At 43.8% G+C, this 15738-nt stretch overlaps 1 protein-coding gene across 2 annotated transcripts in view; it reads left to right on the top strand.

Moving 5' to 3' along the window:
- PIP5K1B (phosphatidylinositol-4-phosphate 5-kinase type 1 beta) overlaps positions 1 to 15738 on the top strand; it is a 274960-nt gene that overhangs the window by 76274 nt on the left and 182948 nt on the right. The window lies entirely within an intron of this gene.

Here is a 15738-nt window from a genome sequence, read left to right as displayed (position 1 = left end):
TAGTGGAACAAGTCTATCACATGACCAGGCTCTTTATAGTTTGCTAAGAGACTGGAAATTCATTCACTAAGCAATTTCAATTAGAGTACCTGTTATGTGCCTCACACTGGCTGGTCTCATAGGATACATCAGTGTACAAAACAAAGACTCTTGCCCTTGTGGAGCACACATTCTGCTTATATTGTAACAGGGCAGAGGGAGGGGTGACAAACGTAATAAGTAAATTACATGATATATATAGTGAGCAACAGCAAGGAGGTCAGGGTGGCTGGAGCCGAGTTCTTGAAGGGAAAAATAGTAGGAGGGGGCTTAGAGAGGTGGGTGGGGGTGGGGATTGTTGCAAACACGGATGGCATAGGGTCTTGTGAGCCACTGAAGGACCTTGGCTTTGATTATAAGAGATGGAGAGCCATTGCAGGAGTTTGAGCATAGATGTGGCATGATCTGTCTTAGGTTTTAAAAGGAACACTCTTGCTGTGTTGACGGTAGACAATGAGGGGCAGTGGTAGAAGCGGGGGCACCCATTAGGAGGCTTTCCGGGAATCTAGGTAAGAGGTGATGGCGGCTTGATGAGGGTCATAGTGGAGGTGAGGAGAAGTGGTTAAATTCCAGATGTGTTTTGAAGGTAGAGCCAACAGATTTTCCTGACGAATTTAAGGTGGGAGTGAGAAAGAGAAATGTTAAGGATAATACCAAAGTTCAGGGCCTGAGGAATGGGAAGGATGGAGTTGCCATCAACTGAGCTGTGGAAATCTGTGAATGAAGTAGGATTTGTCTTTTCTGGGTGTGTGAGAGTCGGGGCATCAGAAGCTCAGTTGGGGATATGTTAAGTAAATGATCCTCATTGGACATTCAAGTAGAGATGCCAAGTAGGCAGTTAGATCTCTCAGTCTGGAGTTCAGGAAAGAGAGCTGGGCTGGAAGTACACAATTGGAAGCCACCTGCCTGTGATCATATTTAAAGTCAGGAATACGTGACATCACTAAGGGTCACGTGAATGTGTGTCAAGAAGAGAAGAATAAAGGGCTGCCCCTGTGGCGTAGTGGTTAAGCTCATGCCCTCCGCTTTGGCGGCCCAGAGTTTGCAGGTTCAAATCCTGGGCGCAGACCTAGCACCATTCGCCAAGCTACACTCTGGTGGCATCCCACCTAAAATAGAAGAAGATTGGCACAGATGTTAGCTCAGGGCCACTCTTCCTCAAGCAAAAAGAGGAAGATTGGCAACAAGTGTTAGCTCAGGTCCAATCTTCCTCACACACACACACACAAAGAATAGAAGAATAAGAACAGAGACTTGGAGCATCCTGGGACATTAAGAGGTCAGGAAAAGGACACTGAGAAGGAGCAACCAGGAGGTAGGAAACCAAGAGAGCAGGTTGTCCTAGAAACTCTGTAAAGAGAATGTGTGAAAGAGGATAGAGCGATCAAGTGTGTCAGTTGCAGTTGATCTGACAAGGAAGGTGAGGACTGACCATTGAGCACTGGATTTAGCAACGTGTAAGTTACAGGTCACCTTGGTAAGAGTCATTTCATTGGAGGGGTGGGCTGGAAGCCTGATTAGAGTAGGTTTAAGAGAGAACAGGATGAGCAGAATTGGAGAGAGCCAGATGGCTGAAGAAAAAGATTGAGGTCTTTTAGATCCTTGAGGATAAAGAGAAACGGAAGTAAGAAGTCATGCCCCTCCCTTTCTTATTGGTAAATTGTTATTAAGGGTTTCATAAGAAATATCCCTTTGCATATATATGATTATAATTTGGGATAAAACTTAGGCCAAATGAAACAATTTTCTTTTCTTTTTCTTGGCATTATTGCGGCGGGAAAAATCTGTAAGTAAATATTTTTATTCCAAACAGGAGTAAACTCTTCAAGCAAAAGGCTTTCTGATTCACTTCCTTCATGAATTTGTCTGGTTCATTTTATTCCCTTGTCACCTATTTCTCTTGATGGCTTTTTTCCACTTATAAATTGAAATTTAGTTCCACAACTGTGACACAATTATTTCTTTAAGTTTGGCCCAGTTTCTTAACCCAGAGACATTTTCCTCTTCAGTGAGTGCTGTGAATTTTTTTTTAAAGTAGTTCATTGTCCTCTTAGGTTTTATTTAGAGATAGATCTTTCTGTCCTTATTCCTTTTCAAAATTATTGCTGAACGGTGAGAGAGGAGAGAAGCGGTAATGATAAGAAAGCAAGCAAGCTTTCTTTGCCTTGAATTGCTCCGATTTCATTCCAATCATAAAATATGGTCAAGTTCATTTTTGTGGGTTGGGCCATCTGTCCCAGTCCTTTATAGAAGAGGACTGAGGGACATCCAAGCCATATTTGTACCAAGAGGGAAGAATGCCTTCTCCTGGAACGACTTCTCTCTCCTGATACTGCATTTCTGCCTTCCAAGACTCCAGTCAAGTACTCCTCACTCCGTGGAGCCCCCTCTGCTTCTCCTGGCTCCAGGTAGCGCTGGTTTCCTCTGAGTCACTGCACTGCCTGCTGCTGTAGCCCTTCCTTTGTTGGGGGGCGGAGGGCCGGTGGCGGGATGCAACGTAATGGTTAAAGGCACAGCCTCTGCAGACTGGTAGAACTGCATTCCAACCTAGCCTCCCCACTTCCCAGCTTTGTGATTTTAAGCAAATTGCTTAATCTTTGTGTGCCTTGATCTTTTCACCTGTTAAATGGGGAGCAATTCCTACCTCAAAAGTATTAAGGATTAGAGGGGATAAGTCACGTAAAATTATTTACTATCAGAAAACTGATAACTTGAAACAATGGAGACCTGAAGAATCTATACACGTAATATATGCAATAATCCCCTATCTTTATGGCAGATTTCCTAAAAGAAAGGGACAATGGCTTTCATATCTTTCCTAATACCAATTCTTATCTGTAGAAAGAGCTCAGCCAGTGTTATTAATGGTGATAGATGGTGCTTGGGAAACGTGGAATGTTTGCTCATGGAAAACGGTGATATGCGTGTCATAATGGATTCATTGTTGCACATTAGTGAGTGTGTTAAGCTTTAGGAAATCTTACAGATGAAAACTCTTAGAATACACAGTCTAGGGAAGTGATGTTGCAATTTTGATGGTATATGATGTCAGTAAGCTTTCCTTTTAGTTTTCCTAACACTCATGAAAATTGCTGGGTTTTTTCCTTCTTATTCACATTTCACATTCCAGAATACAGAAATTTGCTTAAACTTGAACACAGTCCATTAAATTCTGTATATTTAGGAAAGAAACTTAGGTGACATTTACTTTTAAGCAACTTTTCATAAGTCATGTATTTTAATAATGTGAAAAAAAGATTAGATAGAAGGAAGGAACCAAATAGGTTAAAACAAACAAATTACACCTTCTAATGATAAAAGCAATACAGGTTAATTTTAGAAACTTTAGAAAATTCCAATAAGCAAAAAGAAGTACACTTTACTGAGATGCCACTGTTTACACTCCCATGTGTGTTTGTTCCAGGCTTTTTATGTGATTAAATATGCCTATGTAATTTTCACACAAAAATGGCATCATACTGTATGGTTAGCTCCGTCTACTGCTTTTTCCATATAGTATAAAGTGAATGTTTTAAATATCCTTTTGCATCATTTTACCCTCTCTGGCTGTACTGTAGTATAGTTAACCAACTGTTTTTGGCTGTTTAGGGCATTTTTAGTTTTTTCTCATTTACAAACAATGTTCTGATGTATATTTAAACATCTAAAATTTAAAGACGACAGAACTTGCTTGGACTTGCCAATATAAAATAGCTGGTATGTTAACTTCAATTCAATTGTGTCCATTTTTAAAACATTCTTTTCCAAGTCAGTATTGGGTGATTTATTTGATGATCATGTTTGGAGCTCCTGTGTGTGACTGAAAAAAAAAAAAGTATAGTTCTCTGAAAATAATGTGAATTTCAGATTTTTTTCATGAATCTAAGACAAACTTTTCCTCATTTGCTCCAAACTAGAGAGTTCTGATAATATCATCAGGAAAATGTTGCTCTGGAGTCTTTATCTCCTAAAGTAGACCTGTCTGTAATTCAGTGTTAGTGAGGTCGCCAGTAGCTCAGTTATACTGTTCTGTCGTTTCAGTGGAAGAAAATGTGGAGCATGTGGGTGCGTAGGTGGGTGGTGATGGAGGAGGAGGCCAGAGTTAGATAGATATCTTCCCCTCCTGACTGAAGGTCACCACCGTTTCCATCTTTCATAGCTAACAACTTGAGATCCCACATTTTCTAAGTTAGTCAAGATATCAAATACTGCCTCCAGCTGCCCATTGCAACATCTCAGAAATCTTGACATTAAAATTAGCATATTTCTGTTTCATGCATCTAGAAATGACCCGAAAATCCTTAATGACATCGTGTTTGTCAATCTTAGCGTTATAAAATATGGGCACCAAATTTATAGATCCTAGGAGAAGGCATGATAGAGATGATTTAATCATTCATTTTTGAAATAAATGTCCCGTGAATACCTACCAGTGCCAGGCACTGTGCTTGGGGCTTGTGTTACAGAGAGGAGTGAGCACGTCCTGAGGCTGCTCTAGGTGGGGTACACACACATACAAATAAAAAAACCAACAGTGCTTTGTCATACTTTATTGCAGTATATAACAGATTTATTTTCCAAGATGCTACAGGAATCCAGAGGAAAGAAAGAACAAAGGTGTTTACAAAAGAAGCAACTCTTTAGCAGGTTGATAAGTGGCTAGGCATTCTCCATGGAGACAAGGGGAATGTGGAAAGTGTCCTGCAATGTGTGCAAGGGACGGAGTATAGTCTAGGAATTTCCAGCAAACAAGAATTGCAATGTTCATTTAAAACAAATAATTAATTCTTAAGTTAAAAAAATTTTTTACTAACAATGTTTTCTTATTTCTCTATATTTCTGTTTGATTAAAAAACCTAATTGTTTGTTTATTCCTTTTTAGGAAATTATTGAATCATTTGATCCTAGGAGTAAATGAAATGGACGTGGCTTAATAAGGTGTTCTTGTAACTACTTGCTTATCTCAGTGACATACTGTTTTTCCCGCCTTGGATTTAATAGCTTAGAAATTATAGCTGCAGATTCACAAAGAGATAGAATAGACAAAGAATATGTAGTTTGAATTATCTGCTAAATTTTTCATGCTCTTAGTGATACTCCAAAGCATGATCAAGATCACTGTACACATCTGTTCGTCTCAGCATTGGAAAAGCCTTGGGCTGTGCATTCTGAGATTTCAAACAAAGTAGATTTATAGTGGAAAGGAACCAGAGGTTTAGACTAAATAGATATGTTGTAAGAGAGCCATAATGATCTTATTTAAATATTTTCCACATTAAATAAGGCGTGTAGTACTGTTATGTTACCGACATGATTTTTTTTAATAAACGAATTTGCATCCATGATAGCTTTTTAAAAATTTCTCCATGGAGTTCTCCATAACAGCCAATGTGAATACTTGAAGAAAATAATCTATTGGAGCCCAGATTAAAATTAAACTTCCTCAAAGTGTAATAATTCCTTCATTAATTTTAAGCTTGTTTCATAAGCGAGGATTTTTTTTTTTAATTTTAGGAAGCCTAATTAACAAACGTCTGGAGAGTGAGGGGGTGACTATCTAGTGTGGGTGTCCATTGTTCACTTGGTGAATAGTTCTTGAGTACCTGCTAAGGTCCAGACACTGAGCCTTCGTTAACAATTTTATCTCTAGTTTCAAACAGCCATGTTATTCCCCCGGCTTCCTGGAGTTTATATTATAGCCAGGGAAGATAGACCAAAAATAAGTAAACAGAGAGAGAGACAAATAATGAAATCATTGCCAGTTACAATGAAGGTTAGGCAGGAAATACACAACGGGCTGAGACAAGCCCCTACTTTGGATGGGGTGGTCAGGGAGAAGCATCACAGGCTGGGAGTAGCATGTGCAGAGTCCTTGAGCAAGAAAGACCTGGTGTGTTTGAGGAATGGACATCAGGCTCTAGGGAGGCTGGAGCCCAGAGAGTTGGGGAAGAACAGTGTAAGATGACAATGAAGGGCAAGTTGGGCAGCGGATCATGCAGCATCTTACAGGCTGTAGTAAGGAGTTTGTATTTTATTCTAAATGCAATGGGAAGACATTAAAGGATTTTACACGAGGGACTAAGCTGAACAGATTTCCTTTTTATGATCATTCATGCCTTGTAGAGAATGGAAGCAAGGAGACCAGTTAGGAGGCTGTTGTATTAGTCCAGGCAAAAGATGCTGGTAACGGGGCTGAGAGCGAGCGAGGATGGTGAGGAGAAGGTGCTTATGAGAAATCAGCAGGACTTAAGGAAGGGCATGGTGAGGGGGAGAGAGGGAAATCAAGGATGACTCCTAGTTTACTGACTTGAGTAGGAAGGGGAATGGAGTGATATTGAATGAGATGGGGACGTCAGAAGGGGCAGGAGTAGAAGTGTTTGGCGTCTGTCTTTGTCATATTATGGGTCTAACATGCTTGTGAGAAACCCAAGGGGAGATGTCAGCTGCGCATGTGAGTCCAAAGCTAAGGAAAGATCTGGGCTCTGGCTAAAGTTATATTTGAGGTGACCACACTGCCCATCAGTATGTTGGCTTTAATAGATTTTTCAAGAAAGCATTAAGAGTGTAATTGATAACGCTGAAACTCGCTGTCTGTAGTACACACCCTCTCTTCATCAGGGGCTCAATTAGGGCACTTGTCAGTCATGAAGATGAATGAAGTCCTCTTTGGTGACCCTTCTGTTATTCCAAATACCTTACTTAGCATGGCATACAAGGCCTTCCCTGCAGAACCTTCCAGATTCATGCCAGGCCCCTCCCCAACACATACCCCTTTATTTCCACCATGGCAAATCACTAGTAATTTCCAGAAGACACCATGTTGTCCCACCTCCATGCCTTTGCAAATGCTACTCCTGTGCCCTGGAAACACTCATTCCAGCTTTTTCTACCTTGCTCTCTGCAAGTCATTTAAGATACATCTCAGGTATGTTATCACCTTCTGAAATGAGCCTTCCCAGAGTCCAGACCGCGTACCCCTTCCGTGTGCTCCCCTGAGCAAGCTGTATCCACCCTATCTGAGCACTGATTACACTGTTTTATGACTGCCAGTTGACCCTTCTGTCTCTTAGGCAGTACTGCTCTTAAACCCAGGCCAGAGGGGCCCTGCCCTGCACCATCTAATCTGGGTCTTATACTTGAAAGGGTCCCACTCTGGCCCTCCGGTGGCTGTACCTCTTCTCTGTGGAGCAACAAGTCTGAGAAGCCAAGGAGATGTGCCTAGCTTGAGCCCATGTACTCCTTTCTGTGCTACACCCCATGGAACCAGGCCCCCAAATCCCGAATTCTTTGGCCCAACGACCCTAAGCTTGCTTCGAGAGCCTGGGGCCTCTTTCCCAAGTCCATCCTCCTGAGGGAGAACCGGGCCCCAGTGAATATGCCCTTGGGTGTGAAAGATGATTAGCAGTGTCTGCGGGGTTGTCTACACACGTGTGCACAAAGCCCTTTGAGATGTGGGACAGGACTGCAGGGGGAAAGAGAAGGCAGCATGCTAGAGACCGAGGGCTAGCCCATTCTGGCCCCAAATGCTCAGGAGTCTGAGAATTCTAAATCCAAAGCCCAGCCTTCTCGCATCAGGTTCCTTTGAGGATTTGAGATCAGTGATGTTGATGGGGGTGGAAGTCCATGTGGGCAGCAGGGGCCCAGTTTAGGCTGGTGAGTGACGAGAAGCCTCACAGCATATGGTATGTGGGCCTCCATTTGTTCTCTTGCCTGGACCCTGCAAATGTTGGGAGTGGGCCTTTCCTTAGACTGCCAGCATTTGAGGTTTGGCCCAAGCCTTGCCCCCGGCACCTAGCACAGGCCTGCCCATGCACGAATGTTTGATAAATGAAGGAATAATCCTGTCCTCCATGGATCCTCTGGCCTCGGGATGAAGCAGGGGGAGCTTGAACCTCCACCACTCCTTTCTTACTGGTGGAGCGCTGACCTTGAAGACCAATCCCACCCTACCATCCGTGGTAGGTAGTCCATGTCGAGAGGGTGCAGGCTGCTCTGTGTGGTTCTACGAAGGTACTCTGCTGAACGGCAGACGAAGGCTGCCTTCCAGCCCACACTTAGCTGCCAAGCCCTGAACCTGCTCATGAAAAAGGACCTTTTTCTTTGCAAGGTTGAATCTGCCCAGAAGAGAGATCTTTTTCTCATTTCCTACAGGCAGGTGGGCTTTTGCTAAATCAGAAGAGGTGCTTTTTTGTCATTCAAACAAAGGTATCCTAAGCTTTCCAGGGTTGTGGGAGGGTAGGAAATTTGGGTACCCCACTCCAAATTCTCCATTACTGTTAAATTCTTGAGGTGCTTGCGCTGTAAGTTTTCCATATGTCAGAATGTTTTGAGCTATTTTCTCTGTACCTGCCTCTCCTCCCCCTAAATCCCAGAGAGGATACTGTTGATCTAAGTGATGGGTTTCCATGCCCCTTCCCAGTGCTCCCAGGCCTCTCTCAGTCAGCACCTGCTGCTACCACGTAGATAGATTGATCCCTAGGTATCTGAAGCCATCACTGTTCCCAGACTCCTCTGCCTGCCTGCTGATAAGGTGAATTGAAATTGTGTGTATGGCGGAGAGGAGGAGCTGGGTGCTTTCCGTGAGTCAAGACGGAGTCCTGGGTATTCTACTGAAAACTGCCAAGGGGGGCTCCCCAAGGAGGAACAACAAGCCTGAGCAGGAGAGAACCTGGAATTCCGGGGAGACTTAGTGGTATTAGCACCAGGAAAGGGCACATATTTTTCCTGTGGATTTTGCTAATAATCACCATAATCCTAAATCCTTCCTGGATTTCTCTCAGTTGGGCTGAATTTAAGAGTCATAGGTTTACCCTGTTCCTTGATGCTAAGAAAAGGGGGTGTGTTTAGTACGAAGCCGGCAGCACAGTGGTGAGCGTTGAGGCAGCCTGCCAGGTGTGTGAGATTTGAAATATATCCTAAAGCTGAAGATTTGGGATGTTTTTTCCCCAACTTTCAAAACAATAGGAATTGAAATAGTTCAATAATAAGATTAAGAGTTAACTCCTGCGCACTTAATAGCCCACTTGACAAGAAGTCTTTGCCAGAGTAGACTAAGTTTCATCCAACAGGTAAGTGAAAATCCAGAAGTATGTTTTCGCTTAAAGGTAATGTTACTTTACAGACTGCAGTGCCATAGATGCCCCCAAGTAGGGTTTGAAGAGGAAGAACCACAGCTTGCTCCCAGAGAAGCCGAAGCTCAGGGTGGAGTCTTCACTGTTTAGAGCAGCTGCTACACAGGGCCTTCTTGTTTTGTTTTGTGACTTATGCTGTGTTGAATTCTGATGGAAAGAATGACGTCGGTTTGCCCCAGCGTGTTACGGCCCATTTCAGCCTCCTGTGCCGTTCTAGAAGCAGTGAGGAGATGGAGAGCAAAGTCAGTGTGTGAGCATCGCAGAAAACCAATTACTAGGAGATACGCCGAGGCATGAACTCTGGGCATCTCTGGATGGTGAAATGGTTGGCCGCTTTTATTTTCTTTGTGACTTTCTGTGTTTACCCAATATTTCTATAACAGATATGAGTTGCATTTATAATCATATTTTTAAAAATATTCAAAAAGAGAATCCATTTGAAGAAAGTGAGAGAAACTTGTGTGAAATGAATCTAAACCAGGAAAGAAAGGAAGGAAGGCAAGGATCTCTCGTGGAAGTATTTGGGATGCTAAATTGATCACCAGCCTAGTGTTTCATCTTGTTTTGTCATTCTGAAAACTGAACATTCATTTATTATCCACTGCTAAAAGGGAGGAAGAAGAGAACATTAAGCCTTGACTTAATGTGTCAGGACTGAAAATAAGACCTTTTCTTGGGGCCGGCCCCGTGGCCGAGTGGTTAAGTTTGTGCGCTCCACTTCAGCGGCCCAGGGTTTCACTGGTTCCAATCCTGGGCGTGGATGTGGCACCACTCATCAGGCCATGCTGAGGTGGCGTCCCACATAACAGAGCCAGAAGGACCTACAACTAGAATAGACAACTATGTACTGGGGTGCTTTGGGGAGAAGAAGAAGACAAGAAAAAGATTGGCAACAGATGTTAGCTCAGGTGCCAATCTTTAAGGAAAAAAAAAGACATTCTTTCACACTCAAGGTGGCTTATCTAAGAAATGTGGCAGACCTACTCACACATACATTCATTAAACTTTCAATTTTAGAGTCTGTCCATGTGCTAGGTTGTGTGATTTACAGATTTACATAATGTAGTGGAAAGAAATAAAAGTTAAACTGATGATTACAGTATAGTCAGTAAGTGTCACCATAGGGGCAGGCCCAAGCCACCTGGGGAGCACAGAGGAGAGGCACTGAACCCTGACTTTGGAGGAGTAGGGGTGGATTCATAGAAGGAAGTGATGTCTGAGTTGCATCTTGAGGGACAAGGAGCACCCAGTGGGGAGAGAGGGCTCTGGAGTGAATACAAAGGCAGGAGGCAGGAGAGAGTGATGGCTTCTGGGAGCTGCAAGTCATCCCATATGGCTGCAACTGTGTCTGGACGGGCAGCGAGGAGAGATGAGTTACAGAGGCCAGGTCACGGGACGTCATGTGCTGTGCTAAAGACTGAGTTCCACCCTGAAGCAGTGGGAAACCACTGCAGGATTTTAAAAGAGAGAGGCATAGGCAGATTTGCATTAGAGAAGCATCCCCTTAGCGATGTCGTGTCCCAGTGAGGCAGACTAATTAGGAGGCTGAGGCAGTAATCTGTGCAAGGAATGATGAAGTCTCAATTAAGATAGTAACAGGGAAAATGCAGAGGAAGAATCAGAACCAAAGAAGGTGAAGGAGATTGACTGGAAAGAACTTGATTGATGGCCTGGGGGCTAAAGAGGAGTCAAGATGGCCCCTTGATTTCTGGTTGGAACAGCTAGGTGGATAATGGTAGGACTCTCCCAGCCGGGTAGTGGGAGATAAACTGCAGTTGGAGCATATAGAATTTGTAGTGCCTGTAAGACACTTAGGAGCCCTAGGAATGACTGAAAATGGAGATCTGAGCTCAAGAAAGAGATCTCAGCTCAAGAGTTATTTGGAGTCATCACAAATACGTTGCAGTTAAACCTGTTGGTAATAGAAGAGATTATTCAGAAGGAGTGAGAGAAAAAGAATACGGAAGACCATGAGGAACACGAATATTTAAGAAGCAGAAAAAGAAGAGGGAGCCTGCCAAAGACACTGAGACATGTTCAGAGAGGTAGGGGGAAAGCCAGGTATATGTGGGATCCTTCTCATGCTTGCTCTCAAGTCTGCCATCTGTGGGAGAAAGGGCAAAGAGCAAATGACGAGAGGCAGAAATGCCCATGCCACCTGAGTTTGCCACTTTAACAAGTCTCCCTGGACATAAACATCTCGTGGCATCTCATTTCCAGAATGTCTGGGAATACAAGTTTTTGTTTAACTAGGCGCATTGCCTCTCCAAACAAAATCAGGGTTCTCTTAGTAAAGAACATGAGGAAAGGGATTTGGGGTGGCGCGTGACAGTGTTGGCCATGTGGGGTAGCCAAGGGAGGAAGGACTCATAGTGAAAGAGGACTGGTCATTCATCAGTTCAACAAAGATTTCAGAGCCTACTGTGTACAGGGCACTCTCAGGTCAACGCTTCAGAGAAGTCCAGGAAGATAATCAATGGAAAGACTGTGTGGGTGAAGCAGTAAGGAGTCCGCCTGTGAGCTTGGGGTAGTTGTGGAGAGGCCAGATTGCTGTGCGTCAGAAGTGAATGGGGGAGAAGGAAGTGAAGGCAGCGAATCTTTGGAGGATTCACGTTGAGTGTCAGGGGAATGAGACAAGGTTGCATCCAGAGGAGAGCCTCAGGGTGAAGGAGAGGTGCCAGGAGACAGGGTCTCGAGAAAGAGTTAACGTGCTCATATTCCTAAGGTAGAGACCCGGATGAGCGAAAGAGGGTGAAGATCCAGGACAGAGGATAACTGACGGAGAGAGGGCTCTAGACAGGTGTATGTTGGAGGGAACACAGAACACACTTTAGCTGTGCATTAGAGAGAAAGAGAGATCCCCAGACCAGAAAGAAGGATGGGAATTGGTGCTCATGAGTTCACAGGTGGAAAAGGCAGCATATAAGGGGACCATTCACGCCTCTGTGTTCTTCTAGAGTAGAAGGAATCAAGGAAGTCCTCAGAGAAGAGAGACACTTGACTGATACCTAGGGTCCCGGAGAGGCTACTTCAAGTAGACCAAACACTGTGGGCAGGAGTGCGCTCTCTTAGACTTGAGAGGGAGCATGTGAGGTGCAGGGAGCAGTGTGTATAAAGGCTCCTGCCACCTCGTGTGAGGGAGGAGTGGCTGCAGCGGAGCAGTGAGCACCAGACTTTGCAGGGCCTCGAATGCTCAGTCTTCTTTGTAGCCACAAGCAGTTTGGAAGCAGAGCAGTGACAGGATCCACTCTGTCTCTCTGTGCTCTTCTGGTGAGAGCGGCTCACAGCGATGGTGACAATGATGATGAGTGTAACAACAATACTAAATTTCTGGAGTGTGTACTGTGTGCCCAGGACACTGTAAGTGCTCTACATGGGGGTCACTCTTCACAATTGCCCTGTGAGACAGGTACTGTTATTTTCCCTATTTCTTAGATGAGGAAGCTGAGACACCCAGATTAAGTGACTTGAGGAGGCCATACAGCTGGTGAAGCTGGGCAGTGTGATTCTGGAGCCTGTTCCCATACACCACATTGTCCCCACCTGTCCCAATTAGGGTGTAGCTCAGAGGAGACGATGACAGAAGATGGGTGATGACCTCGGCTAAGCCTATGGCAGCTTATTGATAGTATATTTTTTGTCTTAGTCAAGAGAGTTTGGCTGTAAGGATTAGAACCCCCTCTGCAAAGAGCTCCATGAATGGCAGATGTATTATGAAGATACAGGGGCCCTCCCGGAACCCAGCTGCTGGCTGGCGAGTATGGCTAGATTCACAGGGCTGGAAAGTTGTCAGGCAGTAGCACTATCTCTGTCTGTCTGTCTGTCTATCGGTCTGCACACACAGGGTCTTGTCTATGTGTCTTTCTACTGATTAAACTGAAGAGTTCTTAGTTTCACTCTCCTATGACTTTGGCTGGCGCGGGCTCTATCTGACCTGACAAGGCCAAGACCAACACTACTTGACCCACTCTGTCCCTGTGTTGGGGAACAGTTCTCAATCTGGATCATTCAATGGTTTAGCCTGGGTCAGGCGTGCCTTCTCAGTTCATTCTACAGCTGGGCTGGAGATGGGGAGGTACCACCAGGGCAGAGAGACAGCTGCTCTTAGAAAGATTGAAACTTAGTCATCTTTGACTTAATGCCCTTCTCCTCCGACCCAGTCATTGCCCACGTTCTGAGGATGTTTTCACTGTCAGCACCACACACGGCTCCTTCCTCTCAGTCTCCAGCTCGACCCTGGTCTTCGAGGTTCGCAGCACCATGACCACTGCAGCAGCTGCTAGATTCACTGTCTAAGTCTGGTCTTCCCTTCCCCTTTCATCTTGTCTCCTCTTGAGCAGTATTATTTTTTAAAATCTTATTGGCCTCCTGCTCAAAAGCTTTCAGCAGATGTTCCCTAATTTGTCATGTCTGTGGTTGGCTCCCAAGGCCGTCTAACCTGGTAGTAATTACTGTCTCCAACGTGATTCCCCACTCTTAGGTCAGGAAAATTGTCCTCTCACCGGGCCTGTCTTTCCCAGACACACAACAGTCACCTCCTTCTACACTTTCGCTCTTCCCTCATGCCCGGACATCTCACCCATCATTAGAACTGCTTCCTTGAGACCCCTGTCACCTCCCTCTCCTCTGAACAACCCCTTTCAGCCTTGATTTTCCTGTTAAACTGTTGGTTTGTTGAAAGCAGCTCTCTGCCCAGCGTGTCTTAAACTTGTACACAGCCAAGCACATGTCAAACACTTGGGAAATGTAATATTCAGTGATTAAAAGCTGATTTATGATCTCTTGGCCTGGGCTTTTTGCTTTTTAATTGCATTTTTAGAACATTCCATATAAGCTCTCTGTGATAATTGAATACTTTTAGAGGCAAAGCCAAGTAAAATGTATTAATTCCTAATCCTGTGAAAGCCTTTCTCATTATTCCGTGTGCTTGCATTTTGGCTTCTCTTTTAAATGCCTTGACAGTGGCACCATCTTATTCAGTGTTGTATCCCCCAAAGGACCTTACCTAGATGAGTGCTGGAGTAAATGTTTGAGGAAATGAATACCCTCTGGGTGAGGAATATAAGTAATCATCTCATTACTGTTTTCCCTTGATCTAGACATTTATATTTGTGCCTAGGGTGAAACCCCTTTTCTGTTGACAATGAGGGTTATTAGCCCAGAACTATAGATAATTTGTGATTGGACAGGATTTTTCTCCTGCACAGTGGCTTTCTACTGTGAGCCGCATCATCCCTCCTCTCTAGCCAATGCCTTTCTTCTGGGATCCTACCTACCCCCTCTATGTTCTTTCAGAATTCTCCACAGTCACACAGCCCCCTCCACACCTGTTCAGAGGAAGTTCTTGGGGTAAACTCGAGCTGTCCTTTGTATTTGGGGCACATCGGAGATCTGTGTTGCTTTGGCTTTCTCAATAGAAGACAGAATAGGCCCAGAAACACTCTGCCAACTGCTGCAGGAGCAAAACCAAATAGATTTCGGTTATTTACTTCTGAGTCCAAACAGCTTTCCACCAGTCATAACTGGTTAATTCATGTATGGTTTACACAGTTATTGTTATTGTTATAATTGGATAATTCCTGAAGCATATGCTCTTAGGGAAAAAAAGGAAAATAACTTAGAAATAAAACATGGATAGAAAGCATAATCTGGTAAATTAAAAAAGAAACTTTACAAAGTAATAAAAATACGATGTTGTGACATCTATCTGATATCAAATATCTAGCAAAAACTGGGGAAAGAAAAATGTAAGCATTATATACAGAGGCAAAAGTCCAGCTATGTAAGATTCTTAGTGATTATTCCAGATGTCTCTGGGAAGAGAGAAAAAAGTAACAATGTTAATTAAGGCTTCATGGATTCTTTTTCCACACGCCAAACGGAAGCCCAGGTATCTTGACTATATATGTATTTACTCTCCTGGCTCTCAGCCTTTCCCCCACCTTCCAACACTGCCACCAAACACACACAAAGGCATACTTTTCCTTTGTGTATTTAAAATGAAAATCGGGGCAGGAGAAGATTGGGCAATCATGGTGTTTTCATGAAAGCCTGTGGGTTACACAGGCCTGAAAGCAACACATCCCTCACAGTTATTTTCATGGGCTACTTTCTTCTGCCTAATGTTTGCAGTGAAGGCTTGCTTTGAAAAGGCATATGGATTCTTTGAGCACAACCTTTGTTGGGAAAATGAATTACACGAGTGGTTCATTTTATGCTGAGCCTTTGTCATCGCCATTTATAGCTATTCTGGTTATTCACTTTGCGAGAGCCATTCTGCGAGTTGATGAGTGTATTTCATGAGAGAATATAAGAGCCCTACAATTTGTTTTGATTGGTCTCCATTTGGATTCCTAGCGAGCAGGTGCCATCATTTGGAATTGGTTTTGGTGCTGGCTTGGTTATATAAATATTAGATACATGCAATGAAACCTCATTTAAATTATTTTCATCGGTAAGAAGAGGGAGCTTTATATTGAATGTAAGAACACCATGGTTCTATTTTCATAGCTTCTGAGCATACAAATGTGTAACCGACCATATGTCTGAACATATGTGTGTATAGGTG

Source organism: Equus asinus, chromosome 23 (genome assembly GCF_041296235.1).
Source record: "Equus asinus isolate D_3611 breed Donkey chromosome 23, EquAss-T2T_v2, whole genome shotgun sequence".
NCBI lineage: Eukaryota > Metazoa > Chordata > Mammalia > Perissodactyla > Equidae > Equus > Equus asinus.
This window is presented reverse-complemented; position numbering and strand designations above follow the sequence as displayed.